Source organism: Trichosurus vulpecula, chromosome 3 (assembly GCF_011100635.1).
Source record: "Trichosurus vulpecula isolate mTriVul1 chromosome 3, mTriVul1.pri, whole genome shotgun sequence".
NCBI classification, from domain to species: Eukaryota; Metazoa; Chordata; class Mammalia; order Diprotodontia; family Phalangeridae; genus Trichosurus; species Trichosurus vulpecula.
This window is the reverse complement of record NC_050575.1, coordinates 203388668-203404394: the sequence shown is the minus strand read 5'-3', so window position 1 is coordinate 203404394 and position 15727 is coordinate 203388668.

Genomic DNA, 15727 nt, shown 5'->3' with positions numbered 1-15727 from the left:
TCACTGTCTTCTAACCCCTCTGTAGTTTGGCTTCTGATCTCATCATTCAAGGGAAGCTGCATAGTCCAAAGTCACCAATGATCTCTTTATTGCCAATTCTAAGGACCTCTTCTCAGCCCTCATCCTTCTTGACCTCTTTGTCACATTTGACACTGTCAATCACATTCTCCTTCCAAATACTCTCTCCTCTCTAGGTTTTCATAATACTTCTTTGTTATCCTTCTTCCTATCTGACCGAACTTTTTCAGTCTCCTTTGCTGGATTTTTATCCATGGCACAACTACCAATTTTGGATGTTACCCAAGGCTTTTTGGGGCCTTCTTGTCTTTTTTCTTTCTATTTTCTCACTTGATGACCTCATCAGCTCCTATGGCCTTAATCATCCTCTCTATGGGGATGATTCCCAGATCTATTCATTCTTCTCCAGGCTGCACTCCTGACTTCCATCTCCATTATGCCCCAGAAACTTCTTCATCCTGAAAGGTTCATTCTATCCCTAGATTTCTCACATTGGAAGTACTTCTGCCTTTGTGGCTTCTCCCTCTGATTTGCTGGTTTCTCCCAGAACCTTCATTTTAAAGAGGATCATGTCTAAATTTTTCTGTAGACTGAAGGGACTCTCCAAATTTTCTCTACCACTCCCTCTCACCAATACCTTCACCTCCCTGACCCTACCCTTTGCTTTTCAGCTTCCTTTTTTGTGTTAAACTCTTCCATTATAGCATAAACCCTGAGCACTGGGACTGTCAGCTTGTATTTGTATTTCTAGTTCTTTGCACTGCATTCGATAAATGCTTATTGAGTTGTAGACTTAACTCTATAAATCCCCACATAATCTCTCTCCTAGGCTCTGGTATCGCATCACCAAATGCCTACTGGACATTTTGAACAGGATATCCCTTAGCACATCAAACACATCCAAAACTAAGCTCATTTCCTTCCTTCTCCCTCCCATCTTATACTCCACACCGCTCTCTTGAGATTCTCGATATCTGTTGAGGGCACCACCATGCTCCTAATCACCCAGGCTCTAAAGCTTATTGTCATCCTTGGCCTAATTCTCATTCACCCCACATAACCATCAGTCATCAGCTCATGTTTCTTTTTTCTCCACAATATTTCTTGCAGATACCTCCCCCTCTCCATTCATACAGCCACCACCGTAGTTCAGGCCCTCTTGTCTCTTCTAGCCTGGACTGTTGCAACAGACTCCTAAATGATCTTCCTTCTACATACATCTCCCTACTCTAATCTGTCTTCCATTGACCTTCAAAAGGTCCTGAAGTTTGGGGCTGACCATATCATTCTTTCCCTCTCTCCACCCTACCCCCTCTTAAACTTCACTGGCTCCCTGCTACCGCCAGGATCAAATATAACACCCTCTGCTTGGCATTTAAAGCACTTTACAATCTAGCCCTTCCCAGTCTCCTTAGATGTTACTCCTCTGCACAGACTCCACAATCCACTTGGTATTGCTACACAAAGCATACTTTATCTCCCTTCTCCATACTTTTTGTATTGGCTGTCCTCTATGCCTGGATTATTCTCCCCACTCAACTGTTTAGAATCCCTGGCCTCCTTCAGACTCAACTCAAGCAACACCTCCTACCAAAAACCTTTCCCTGTTCCCCTACCTGCTGTTGTCTTCCCTCTAAAATTAACTTCCATCTACCCAGCATTTATTGCACATACTTTTTTTATCTGCAAGTTGTCTCCCCTATTAAAATATGAGTCCCTCAAGAGCAGGGACTCTTGGTTTTTTTGTTAGTCTCCACAGTGCCTAGCTCAGTGTTTAATAAATGCTTGTTGATTGATTCTAGCTCTGTGTTCTGAAATCCTATCTCTTTCTGACATTCTGTGAGCCTCAGAGATACTCATGGAACCATTAGGACTCCTCAGATCTCACACCATAAACAGTTGCCTATCCATAGTGGGGTAACTGGTTTTCTCTAGCCTGACAGCCACGTCTGCCTCAGGCCTCTGTTATTTGGGATACAAGCAAGAGTGTGCTGGTAAAATGTTCAATAGGCAGCTTTCTGGAAAACATTTTTACATTTCCTCTGCATTATTAATGACTTTCTCTATCATTTTCTTAAATGTAGACAACCAAGTAAATAAGAAATCAATCCCTGATTCATGGTATTTCCCTTTCTGAAGTATAAATATTCAGAATGAAAATTTAACAAAGAGCTCCAAAATGAGCTGGCTGCACCAGGATACAAGCCTTATTACTTAGTAGCACTTCTTCAAGGCTGGAATTGAGGCTGTGCTAGTTCTTGCTGGTCTGAGGAACCCACAAGTTCTCTTTTTAATCACTGGAGGGTGGCTCTCACTCAGGAATACAGATCTGAGCCTATTCCTCCTGGTAAGTGCCCCTTTATAAAACCATGGGATGTGTGTGTGTGTGTGTGTTGGAAGGAGTGAGGGAGTACCCTCTGAACAAGGACTCATGTCCTGCTGCCTCCTAGCTGCCCTGTTGTTAGGGAATGTGTGCAGGTAGGCAATGCCAAGCTGAGATTACTGGGCTATCACCTTGCTGTAGCAAAGGAAAAACCAGAGCCAGAGTGACCTTCCTCTGTCAGGGTCATATCCAGAGGCTCCGCCTCTCCCTTTTGTCCCACAGCCTAAAGGATCATGGGATTTAGAGATGGCAAGAAAAGTTACTTACCTGTCCTCTTAAGGTCACAGTGAGTAAGTATCAGAGGCATTAAAATCTAGATCCCCTGATAATGCATGACATTTTTAGGGTCAGTTCTATGTTCTAGAAAGGAAATCCTGGCAATAAGGTGGCACAGTGGATGGAGCACCTCGCCTGGAATGAGAAAAACCTGATTTCAAATCTGGCCACAGACACTGACTAGCTGGGTGATGCTGGGCAAGTCATTTAACCCTGTTGGCCTCAGATTCCTCATCTGGAAAATAAGCTGGAGAAAGAAATGGCAAACCATTCCAGTATCTTTGCCCTGAAAACCCCAAACAGGGTCATGAAGAGTCACACAAGTGAAAACAAGTGAACAACAGAGACAAAGGGAAATCAAATTCCATTAACAAGTAAAAGACATTAGGTTAGGCCTCCCTGTGGACTTAAAGAGGGATCTGCCCAGGGACTTTAGCTAGAGTAAAGGGAAGGCAACCTGAGGTATTAGGCACTTTGCTGGCTCGGAGGAGTCCTTCCCTAAAGAGGGCTCTATCCAGGCCGTTGGGGGATACAAATAAATATAACTAATTCCTTGACCTCCTTGCCTCAAATTCTAAGCCTCTGTTCTTGACCTCTCCTGCTCTTTGCCTTGAGACACCCTCAAGTCCTGCTCCCTATATACACTATCCCCCACCCCAGGAATAATCGCTCCTTAATCCTCACTTTCCAGGTACCTGGCTCTGTCTCTTCAGTGATGACCTGGTCCTTTGGGAGTGATCAGGATTGTAGATAATCTGATGTAACAGAGACCATGTCTGGTGGTAAAAAACCAAAACGAAACACCTAACCTTTAGGTCCCTGCCTCTCCTCCTAGAACACCTTCCCCACTGGTTTCTAGAACAGTCCAAAATCTCATTTTCTTCCACAATCATAGCCAAAGAACCTTAGACATCATCCAGACCACTCTCCAAAGAGGAAGCTAAGGCAAGAGAGGGAATGTGATTTGTTCAAGACCATAGTGAATTGATAGCAGAGTTAGGTCTAGAGCATGCATCTCTTAGGTCCCAGTCCAGGGTTATTATACCACATACACTTTGGCAAGCGGTTTGGTGGGAAGGAGCTTAAACTGCAGATCAAAATCCTGGAATCTGAGAAAGAGTTAGAAGACAGTTTGGAGCACATCATTTTAGAACAAGAAGGAACCTTAGAGTATAGGTTAGCTGGGAGGGAACCTTAGAATACAGAACAGTAGAGCTGGAAGGGAACTTAGAACACAGAATATTAAACCTGGAAAAGGACCTTAAAACATAGAATGCTGGGCCTGGCAGAAACCTTAAGCACGTGATCTCAGAGCTGAAAGGGACCATAAAACATAGAATTTTAGTATTAGGAGGAGTCTTAGAATACAGAATGTTAGAGCTGCAAGGGCCCTTAGAGATCACTTAACCTAAAGGCCCTTTTCTCCTACCATTTTCAAGATGAGAAATCTGAGTCCAGAACCTATATCTCAATTCCCAACCCTGTGCTTTCCACAATACTGGTGTGCATGTGTGCTTGTTGGGGGAGGGGGCCTGTATTTGTAATGGAAGTGGGCAGCGGGGCAGATGACTTAATAGAAATGGGATCTTTTCCCTTGCGTGCTCTCATATGACCTGACCATTTGTAGTTGTGCCCACAGCAGGAAATATCTGGATGATTTTGTAAATGGAGTTCAGCTCAGAACAATGTCCCCAGAGACTTGGGAACCCCACTGGGAGGTTCTAGGTACTCTAATGGGTAATGTCCAAAGGGTAAAATTCAGGCCTCAGGGGGTTTTATGGAGAACCCCAGGGGGAAACAGCGACAAAGCTAGCCAGCTCAGCTTGAGGGACTTGGTTGCTAAGGGGGCCCTCCTTTTCCTATCCCACTGTCTGCTTATCAGTCAGGGAGGCCCACCCTGGCCCAGGTGGCTGGGGCTGATAGTCCTGGCCTTTATCTTTTCATTCAGTTTTCTCCTATCACCTCACTGTGATCAAGAGTCCAGGGGCCCCCTCCTCCTAGAAAACCAAGGGGGCCTCAAGAGGACCCAGGACCTGGTCTGGACTCATCCTGACCAACTAGTGGGCAAGGAGAGGTAGGCCTTTGTTTTACTTCTCCAAAGTGTCATCTTGTGTCTGAGGTATGTTGGAGATAACCTAGTCCCTCCCCAGACCCCAGCCAGTGTCTACAGCATTGAAAAGTTAAGTGACTTGCCCAGGGTCACACAGGCAGTATGTATCAGAGCCTGGACTTGAACCCATAACTTCCTGATTCCAGGGCCATCTTTCTATCCACTACTTCCATGCTGCATCTCTCAAGAGAGATAGTTTCTAAATTATTTTGCAGACTTTAAAGTGTTATGTAAATGCCAGCTATTATTATAGTAGAAAAAACCTCTTAGACGTATAATGTCCCTGTTTTATGTTATGTTACATTACATTACATGTATTATGTTATGTTACATTCTATCACGTTTGTTACGTTATGTTACATCTATACCCTGAATTTAGTCCTGAGCACATACCATGTGGTGGTATTAATTTGTGGAATAAAGGTCTTGCCTCCCAACCTAGACTGTGTGAACTCAGAGAATCAGCCACATCTTATCCATGTTCTCTGTGGAAGGCCTTAAGCGGGTTAAGGCTTTATGTGGAACAAAGGAGAGACAGCCCAAGTGCTACATTGTTACTTCCAAGGCACAGAGAGGCAGCCTGTGGAGTGTAGCAGATTCAGAAACATGGGAGTATCTACAAGCCCTGTACTGGGAGTCAAGGAAGTCCTAGATTCAGATTCTGACACTGCTCCTAACTTCGTATATAACTTTGGGCAAAAATCCCTTTATTTCTGAACCTTGGTTTCCCATCCCCCCCTCCCATATAATGATGGTGCTGGATGAGATGATCTCTCAGCTCCCCTCCAGCCATCCTGGGGTCCTATGATCCCCCAAAAGAGCCAGAAGCTGAACTCAGGTACATTTGGTGGATCATTTAGGGGGATGGGGAATGTCACCTTGTAGTACAGTGCAAAGAACACAGAGCTGAGAGAGCCACAGCCCTTGGTTCAAATATCATTGCCACTCTGCATCACTGAATGACTTTGGGCAAGTCATTTCTGTGGGCCTCAGTTTCCTAATCTGTAAGACTGGACAAATGGCCTCTGAAGTCCCTTCCAGTTCTACATCTGGGAGCCTTTGGTTTTTTGTTTTTTGTTTTTTTCTGGAAGGTGGGGCTAAGAATCACATGGGCTGAGAGGGCATAGAAGTGTTGGCACTCCGCCATGGACAGTGAGATCTCTGTGAGATACACTCAAGTATCTGAGTAAGAGTGGACATGACCTGGGAAGGGTCACATATCCTATAGCATTTCCTACTATATCCTAGTTTAATGCACAGGATGGATCTATTTTGATGGGAGCCAGAGGGCAGGAAGAGCCCAAAGCAGAGAAGAGCACGAAGGGGCAGTCGAGAGACAAACTCTGGCCACACGACAGTGATGGCAGCGGACATTTCTATGCTGCGGCATTTGGGGTGTCCTTTTCCCACAAACAACCCATCGAGTAGAGAGGTATGATTATCTCCTTTTTACAAAGGAGGAAATTGAAATGAAGTGCTTCATCCAAGAGCACACTTTAGTGCAATGGAAGCCAAACTGATTCTAGAATCACAAAACTTGGGTTCAAATTTAACTTTGATGATTTACTCCCTGTGTGACCTGGGGCAAGACACTTAACCCCCCAGGACTAATTTCTTCTTCCATAAAATGAAAGGGTTAGAATAGACAACCTGGGTCCCTTTCAGCTCTTCATCTCTGACCTCTGAGTTCTGGTAAGCGCCAAAGCTGGGAATCAAGTCCAAGTGTCTTCACTCTCAGGCCAACGCTTTCTCTACATGACTCCAAAACCCTCCCCTTCCTCAGTCCCCCACCCCACCACTCCCAAGCTCATCCTACAAAATTGGCAAGCGCAGGACAAGAGGATAAACTGGTGACTTTTAAATCCCCCCTAATTATCAGGGTTCAGGAGGTTTTAAGTTCCGTGATATCTGAGAGGGGCAGATCTAGGTCAGTTGTCAGGAAAAATGATTAGACCTGTCGCAAAGTGAAACTGACTGCCTCGGTGCCTTCCCCATGATTGGAAGTCTCCAAGCAGAGGCTGGGTGACAAATGTTGGAATCCCTTTCAAGTACAGGAGAGATTATTGGTTAAGCGGAGGCTTGAACTTGATGACCTCTGGATGTAGCCTCCCATATCTGAGATTCTGTGACAGGAACTCAGCTCTACCATCATCATTGTTAAATAGCAATAGTTCCTATTCATCTAGCACCTTATATCCACGATCCTCCAAATCTCCCCCATAAGATAGTGTAATTACTATTATGTCCATTTTATGGATGAGAAAACTGAGGGGGCTTATCCAATGGATAGCAAGTGTCAGTTATGGATGAGGAAACCAGGGCTCAGAGAAAGACTGTGACTTATCCAAGGTTATTCGGTGTCAGAAACCAGAGCTCAAACCTAGAGTTCCTGACTAGGAGTTTGCTTCCACAAGTACTTATTTGGAGATAAGATCATGAGATGATTTAGGGAAGTTGAATGTCCTTTCTGAGCCACAGTTTCCTCACTGGTAAAATGAGAAGGTTAAAATCAGATGGTTTCTGAGGTCCTTTTGTGATATAACCTTCGGTGATTCTGTGATTAGGTAGGCACCCTATGGGCTTGTTTCCTGGGGATGACCTGGTCTGGTATGGTGAGGGCTTCCTGTGCTAGTCTCTAAGCCCTAAGGCCCTCAGAAAAACTGGGAAAGAGTATTGATGCTTTTAACTCTCACACCTTCCTCTTGAGGTCCCCCTATTCAGGTCTGCTCCCCTACAGTGCATTCTGATCCCCTGCCTGGTCCTGTTACTTAAAACCTAATCTCATCTCTAGGGGCAGAAAGGATTTAAGAAGTGCTGAATGGAAGGTGTATTAAGAGGGCAGAGTTTATAATTTCAAAGAGGATCATATATATGTCTGAAAGGTTCGGGACCGCCGGATGTAAGAAACTCTCAAAGTAAGAGGCAGAAGAATCAAAGCATGTATTTAGGCTCCACAGTAACCAACCCATGAACCAGCATCCCCATTTTGATATATTGATCAAAAGCTTCCAGGCCCAATAAGTACACCTCACAAGAGTAACCAGGAGGCCACAGAGAAGCATGATGGTGTACAGCAAAATCATATACATGCTTCCCCTCTATGGTAAAAAGATTACCCACTGGCCTCAAGTCCTTGTTCAGCTTCCTCCTGTAGGTCAGCTCTGCTACCGGCAGCTCCTGCTTCAGCTTTGGCTGTGGCTGTAGCTATAGCAGCCTCTGGCTCCAACGGAAGCTGTTTTTAACCATCCGGCTTCTGCAGGGGTGTAAGGTACGCCGGGGAAAGCACAGGTTCTTTCAATTTGCTTAAGCAAGGTGAAGGGGTTGACCGGGAAAGCACAGGTTCTTTCGATCAGCTTAAGCAAGGTGAAGGGGTTGACCAGGAAAGCACAGGTTCTTTCAATCAGCTTAAGCAAGGGAAGCAAGGTGAAGGGGCCGACAAGCTTACTCCAATCCAACATACAAACAGCATTCAGTTCAGGGGAAAAAGCCAAACTAGTCAAGGGCACTTGTTGACTAAGTGCTAAGGAGCCCATTTTTGGTTACCAACACAGAAGGTCATGAGTCCTGGGTTCAAGTACCTGTTTTGCTACTTACTGTGTAGGCAACTAAGTGCCAGGCCTGGAGTCAGAAAGACTCATCTTGAGCAGGCAGATTTCAAAAAATCTGTAAAGACTTGACTGAACTGATGCTGAGTGAAGTAAGCAGAACTAGGAGAACGTTGTACACAGTGACAGCCACAATGTGCTATACCTAACTTTGATAGACTTATCTCTTCTTAGCAACGCAAAGATCCAAGACAGCTCCAAAGGAAATCATGATTGAAAATGCTGTCCACATCCAGAAAAAGAACTATGGAGTCTGAATGTAGATTGAAGTATATTATTTGCTCTCTCTCCTTTTTCTTTTTTTTGTTTGTTTCTTCTTTCTCATAGTTTCTCCCATTGATTCTAATCCTTCTTTACAACATGACTTATGTGAAAACAGGTTCAATGTGAATGTATATGTAGAGCCTATATCAAATTACCCACCATCTTGGGGTAGAGGGAGGGGAGAGGTGGGGAAAAAATCTGGAGCTCAAAATCTTACGGAAATGAACGTTGGAAACTAAAAACAAATAAATCAATTTAAAAAAAGAAAATCATCTTTGTCAGTTCAAATCTAGTCTCAAACATGTAACAGCTGTGTGACCCTGGGCAAGTCACTTGGTCCTGTTTGTCTCAGTTCCTCATCTGTAAAATGAGCCGGAGAAGGAAATGGCAAACAACTCAAGCATTTTTGCCAAGGAAACCCCAAACGGGGTCAGGAAGAGTTAGACGTGACTCAATAATGACAGCAACAGCGTGGCGTTGCGAAAATCACTTCCCTTCTCTGAGACTCAGTTTCCTCATCTTTAAAATGGAGTTCTTCACACTTTTTCATGTTGTGGGCTCCTATGGCAGTCTGGCCAAACCTGTGAAGTCTTCTCACAATAATGGTTTTACTAGTTGGAAGTGATGTTAAATTTCAGTTAGAGCTCAGTGAAAATAAAGTTACCATTTTTCCCCATCCAAGTTGATAGACCCGATAAAATCTCTTCACAGGCCCCTTCCCATTCCAGTGTACTTTGTTCTCAGGTTCCTTCAAGTACCAACACTGTGATTTCTTGAGTTCAAATCTGGGAGATCACAGGGCTCTCAGATGGATGAATGTCAGGAACTCCATTAATCTTGATTGCAGGCCAAGCCCTCAGGTTCAACCTTGATGTACCATTCTAAGAAATGTGAACTAACAAAATAAGCAAAATCCAGGATCCTCGATTTAATCCTAATCAATTAAGAGATAAAGGCTGTCACAGAGAGCTCAAACAGGTCCAGCAGCAGGGCAAAGAAAGGGGTGGAAGCAGCAGGTCTAGTCACAGGTGATTGGAAGGAAGGAACGGATCCCTCTTCTCTGCAGTTCACAGAAGTGAAGAGAGCCTTTAGGGGATGTCTGCTGGTGGAGGGGTCTAGAATGGGGGGTTTCTTGTCCCCCATTCCCAAAATCCCTGTCAGGGTATCTGTCACCCGGCCTCTGCATCTTCACCATCTTCATCATCATCATTGCTAACATTTAGATAGTGCTTTAAGGTTTACAAAGCACATCATAAATATGATCTTCTTTGACCCTCATGACAACCCTGGGAAGTAGGTGTTCTTATCATTCCCATTTAACAGAGGAAGAAACTGAGGCAGATGGAGGTTAAGTGACTTGCCCAAGGTCATCCAGCTAGTAAGTATCTGAGGCTGCATGAACTCAGGACTTCCTGACTCCAAGTCTAGGAGCACTATCCACCATACCACCTAACTACTTGAATACTTCTGTATTTTCAGGAGCTTACCGCATACTAGAGCTGTCAAACAGTTCTCATAAAGGGTAGGATCTAAGAGTTCTCTCTGAGGTCAGCCTGAGATCAACCATAAGCTTTAGGTCAGACAATTTTCTAACTACATAAAATTATTAATATTAATTAAGATTAGTACTAATAAATTTAGAATAAACTTCCCCTCCCCACGTACTCCAGTCCCCAGGATCTGTGCTGGGAGAGAGGGCCAATAAACCATCTGAGAATCACTCTCATGGAAGGCTCAGTGTGAGAGACGAGGAGTGCAGGGTATCCTAGGCTTTTCTGATGTTGCAGTTGTAGTCAGTAGAAATGGAACCTGACTGGGGAAGTTCAGTGAGGGCCAAGACCAGGCCTTAGGCTGGAGACAACTGAGAAGGGGCATGGTGGAAATGGATCATAAATCATAGCTGGAAGGGATGTTAGAGACATTCTAGTCCAAACTCTTCATCTTACAGATGAGGAAATGGGCCCTGAGAGGTCTAGCCCAAGGTCAGCCAGGCATGATGTGAATCTGACCATTAGAGAGGCAAAAAGATGAAGTGTAAAGAGCTGGGAACTTAGAGTCACAGGACCCAAGTTCAAATCCCAGCTTTGCCATTGACTAGCTGCAGATGTAACATTGGCCAAGCTGCTTAGCCTTCTCTGGGCCACCTTTTCCAGCTCAAATCCCACCTTTGCCAAGAGCAGATTTCCTCCTCTTCTGTCTTTCTCTCCTCTCTCTGTCTCTTTCTTTGTCTCTCTGTCTCTTTGTCTGTCTGTCTGTCTCTCTCTCTCTCTCTGTCTCTCCCCCTCCCCCATCTCTCTGTTTTTGTCTCTCTCCTAGAACCTTCCCTCTGGGACCACCTATTTACAAAGTTGTTTAAATGTTGCCTCTCCCATTAGACTATGAGCTTCTTGAAATCTGGGACTACATTTGCCTGTGCCAACACTTAGCACAGTGCCTGGCCCATAGTAGGTGCCTAAGAAATGCTTATTGGCTTCAGGGCATCACTTAGATTATCTCTGAGGTTCCTTCCAGCTCTGAATCTGTGGTGCTGTGATGCCATCTATGACCCTATGACTTCAAATCTAGCACTCTCACCTAGACAATGACAGAGTTAGGATTCAATCTCAGCAGCATCTTTCCATCCTCCCCCATTTCCCATGATCATCTTTTCCTTTTGAATTGCTATCCTTGAAAGCCTCTCTATAGCCCTGGAAATTACTGGCCATCTCCTCAGCCCCTTGGGCCACTCCCTGTGATTGGATGGCTCCTCTTAGAACTTCCATTTAAGGAGGGTTTCCAGACTAGCCAGGTCTCATTGCTGTCCAGGCTGAAGTCCAGAGTTCCTCTACCATATCTGGCACTAAATCCAGTACCTTGTTCTTCCCTTCTCCCCTTTTTCAGGTTCCTTTTAATGTTAGGTCCTGAAGAAATCTGTGAAGTAGTTACATATTTTCAGATTTCCACTATTATATAAAAATGGCAGAGATTCCAGTCCAATGGAAACATGTAGTATGAATTTGAGCAATACAACCACTTCATCATCTGCCCCTCCCCCATTCGAATGGAAGCTCCTTGAGGACAGGAAATGTTTTTCTGCTTGTATTTGTATTCCCAGCAACTAGCACAGTGATAAGAACATAGTATGTGCTTAATAACTGCTGGTTGGCTAACTTGAAAGTCTCCACCTTGCCCTCCCTCATCCTAGAGGTACTTGCTCCAAAGTCAGAGGACCCAGGCTCATATCCTACCCCTGATACTTTTAGGGGTAAAGGTTTCAAGATGAAACCTTCAGGTATCAGTCACCCTCCTTCAGAAGCAAGCTCTGGGAGGCTTCAGGGCAGTCACCTCTGGAAGCTCTGTGGATGCACAGCTGAGTGACAATAGACAAGTCACCTAAGCTCCTTGGGCCTCAGTTTCCCCATCTGTAAAGTGATGGGGTTGGCCTAGATGGCCTCTGAGGTCCCTCACAACTCCCACTCTTGAGCTAAGATTCTTTGCAGCTCACCTAGGACTTTAGACCTCTTTCTTTCATTTATACTGTAGTGTTGTAGATTACAATGCCAGGGTTTCTGTCTTATTCACTTACTAGGCTATGAGCTCCAGGAGGGCAAAGCCCATGGCTTATATAAACCTTGTATTTCTCCTAATGCCCAGTGCAGCAGTCTTAACACTGCTTAATAAATGACTGTAGAATGAACGAACGAATGCTATTTCTACTACATTCTACTTCTTCCCCTTGGGGCTCCTTCTTCCCCTAATATAGTTGATACAACCCCCTCAGCTGCCATGGAAGAGGAGAGAGAACCTGTTCCTTCTTTAACTGTCAAAGCCCAGCTGGACTGGGGAAGGCAGGGATGCAGGACAATGCCAATGACCCGCCTCAGAACAGGGTGTGGGTAGTCACTCATGTTAACATCAGGAGAATTGGGGGAAATCCTCATTTCCTCTGCCTTCCCTCCCCTCTGAGCACTTGGCTCCCAATCTGCACCAAGGCCCGCCTTTGTGAACCTCTCATCCCACCAAACAGGGGAAGTTCTACTTGAAATTCTTGCTCAGTTTCTCAGTAGTTGCCGTGGGGATTTTTTAACTGCCACAAATGGAAAGAGGGGAGAGGGAATGCAAATGTAGCCCTGACTCTTCTTAGGTTCTGTCTTCCTTCTGCTGAGAGCTAGACAGGACCTCAGGGGCCTATCTCCCTCTCCTCCCTCCAGTTACACCAATCAACTATACCTTGATTGACAATCTGAGGGGCCCCAGTGAAATCCCTTGTCTGGGGAGGCAGTTAGCTAGGGTGGAGCATCCGGGGCTAAGGAGACCTGAGTTTTAATCCAGCCCCTACTTATTAGCTGTGTGAACTCAGGGCAAATCATAGGATTGAGAGCTGGAGAGAATCTTAGAAATTATCAAATCCACCCCCCTTCTGAAACGAAGAAAATAAAAGTCTTACCTTGGTCACAGGGTTATTGAGATGATTAGCTAACATAATGACTCACACAGAATTTGGAGTGGGAAGGGGCCTCAGCACCCATCTAGTCCAATCTAAAGCAGCAAAGGAATTCCCACTATAACACACCTGACAAGTGGCCATTTAGCCCCTGCTTCAAGACCTCCATTGAGCCAGAATCCACCAAATCCCCAGGCAGCCCATTCCACTTTGGGATAATCCTGCCTGTTTGGAAGAGAGGCTGCCTGGGATATTGGCTAGAGTCAGGAGGACCAGGGCTCAGATACTTAGGGTTGTGTGACAACCTCTCAGTGGCCTCTGGGTGACCTGTAAGAACTTAATTTGCCTCAAGCAGGTATTGATCTTCATTGGTAGACACGCCCCACAAGGAGTTTCCTCATTGCATGAAGGACAAGACTTAAAAAGTATTGCTGGGTGTATTTTCCTGGCCTCCTTTCTACTTCTGCTTACTGCTCCTGTTTCTGTCCTCTGGGGCCAAATAAAACAACTCAAATCCTTTTTTCACATGCCAGCCCTGCAAATGTTTGAAGATAGCTAACAGGTCTACTCTGAGTCTTCTCCACCTCCAGTCATGCTAATCTTTATCTTGCCACTGGACCCAAATGGCTCCCAAGGAGAAAGTGAGGCTGCGCAGCCCTTCCTCACTTAAATCCAATTCACTTGCAAGTCATGACATCCCCTTCCTGATGTCCTGGTCCTCTTTGAGAGCAAAAGACAAACAGTGATCTGTGGGTGGGATCTGTGAATGGTTTGCCTCACTGGGGACCTAGCTGGCCTGTTCCAGTTGGGCAACACAGCTCCTCTCTTCCTTCCTTCCTTCCTTCCTTCCTTCCTTCCTCCCTTCCTTTCTTCCTTCCTTCCTCCTTTCCTTCCTTCCCTCTTTTCCTTCCCACTTCCCTCTTTCCCTCCCTCCTTTCCTCTTTCCTTTCCTCCTTCCTTTCCTTCCTCTTCTCTCTCTGTCTACTTAGAGAGTAATGGCCTTACTTGTGGGTGCTCTGCCCAAAGCAACATAAATTTTAATCACTGAAACCTCATGAGATACCTTGGGGTTTACAGGCTAGATTTCTTTTTTAAGGACCATGCCTTAAACCCGAATCATTCTGGCTGTCATTGATTGGCCAATGATAGGTCCCAGCCCAAGCCTCACTTGGTCATCCTTTGGACTATGAGAGCTCAGAGTGAGTGTAAATAGCAATTGTTTCTGTTTTGGCCAGAAACCCTGAGATTCTTCCCCTCCCAGACTGATTTTGTTTTTTAGGTTTGTTTTTTTTTTCACTAGGTAAAAGAGACCATTCTTTGCCTCATTTCTTACCTAGCCTTAATCACAGAATGGGTCTTGCCCCAGTCAAACTAAGACCTGGGAAAGACCTTAGCTCAAAAAGGCCAAGGCCTCCCACTGCATCCAGTCATCCTGATCTATTTTTTGTCACTGACCCCAGTTGGCTCAAGAGGAGAGAGTGAGGCTGGTGAATTTGCACAGTCCTTCCTCACTTAAATTCAATTCACTTCCAAATCATGACATCACCTTCCTGATGTCATGGTCCTCTTGGAGAAAGAAGGACAAACAACATATCCCTACATACTTTAACTGCACTTTATATAACTAGACCCAGGGCACCTCTCCATCCTAATTGCTTGGGCCTCACCCCAACCCCTACTCCACCCCACTCCATTCCCCACCCCACCCCTAACTTCAGCTTATCAGTGTTCTTTAGCTGTGGAGCCATTAAGTGCTTTGCAATGATTTTCTAATTTCAAAGCTACTAAGAAGGTGAATCATTATTAATATTGTCTAGAAATCAGGTCCAAAGCTCTTTTCACCACACCACCCTTCTCTGCATTTTAATCAGATTTCTTGGAATATTGAATGTCAGCTCTGGAGATGAGGACAGTCTTTAGAAAGGTCTGAAGATGGGATATGGAATATTGCACGTGAACAGACAGGGTAGGTTAGCTGGACCTAAAGAGCATTAACTTGCATAACCCTTTGCTCAGGGGTTGACAAGGTTGGTAATCCTAAAACAAACTTGACTGAATCTTGTCTGTGAAGGTAGGGCTTTTACCAATGCTATCTGTGGCTTTGTGGTCTAGTCAGTTAGTCACCAAACATATGTTATGTGCCAACACTGTGCTAAGCACCGGGGACACAAAGAAAGGCAAGTATGGAGCAAAGACCATTGGTTTTGGTGACAGGAGACCCGGGTTGGAATTTGACTGTTAGTTACTTTAGACTGTTACCTCGGGCAACTCATGTTATAGTATCCTCAACTATAAAATGAGAGGGCTTGGGAAAGATGATAGCTTTCTTAAAGGTCTGATAATCGTGGTTCTAATAATAGGATCTGGAGCTAAGAAGGGTCCGGAGAGATGGTCTTATTCAACCACCTCATTTTAGAGAAGAGAGAACTGAGGCCCAAGGACTCATCAAAGCAAAGATAGCACATTAATGGCAAGGTGAGGACCCAAAAGCTGGTCTCCTAGTTTGCAGTCCAGGGCTCTTCGGTTGCACTAATCTACTCTGTCAGGAGGGATGCCACTGTTTCGGTATAGGTGACAGCATCTTCAGGAGTTTCTTCCGTAGGCCTATGTGGCCTTAGCCCTGGCCCTGGTCCCGGGCACCCGACCAG